At 49.9% G+C, this 479-nt stretch overlaps 1 protein-coding gene across 1 annotated transcript in view; it reads right to left on the bottom strand.

Moving 5' to 3' along the window:
- The window catches only part of dapk1 (death-associated protein kinase 1), a 55,044-nt gene that overhangs the window by 53,157 nt on the left and 1,408 nt on the right, over window positions 1–479 (bottom strand). The gene's annotated exons all lie outside the window — the stretch shown is intronic.

Raw genomic sequence — 479 nt, 5'->3', positions numbered from 1 at the left:
CACCTGTTCTGGCCTCGGCTGTTCTGGCCTCGGCTGTTCTGGCCTCAGCTGTTCTGGTCTCAGCTGTTCTGGTCTCACCTGTTCTGGTCTCACCTGTTCTGGCCTCGGCTGTTCTGGTTGATCTGAGGCGTATCACGAGAACTTCATCCTAATCTGTGACACCTTCAGGTAACTCTACAGAGAACAGGTGGAGTCAGAGCTTCAGAGAAGACGTTCAGTCAGGAACACCATGACATCATCAGGCTGGACCCCAGCCGGTCACACAGGTGGACCAGCACCGACCCAATGGTTCCCTGTCAGATGTGGATTATCAGAGACAAAGACTTAATCTGAAATAATCCAACTGTTCTCACCTCAACTTTAAATATTTTTATTTTAAATAAAATGTTCTTTGGCCTCAAACTGGACCCCCATCAGGTTCTGACCAGTCTCTAACTGGACCCCCTCAGGTTCTGACCAGTCTCAAACTGGACCCCCTC

The sequence above is a fragment of the Nematolebias whitei genome, chromosome 8 (assembly GCF_014905685.2).
Source record: "Nematolebias whitei isolate Nwh7 chromosome 8, NemWhi1, whole genome shotgun sequence".
Taxonomy (NCBI): domain Eukaryota; kingdom Metazoa; phylum Chordata; class Actinopteri; order Cyprinodontiformes; family Rivulidae; genus Nematolebias; species Nematolebias whitei.
Note: the sequence above shows the minus strand (reverse complement) of the source record. Positions and strands in the feature narration are given on the sequence as shown.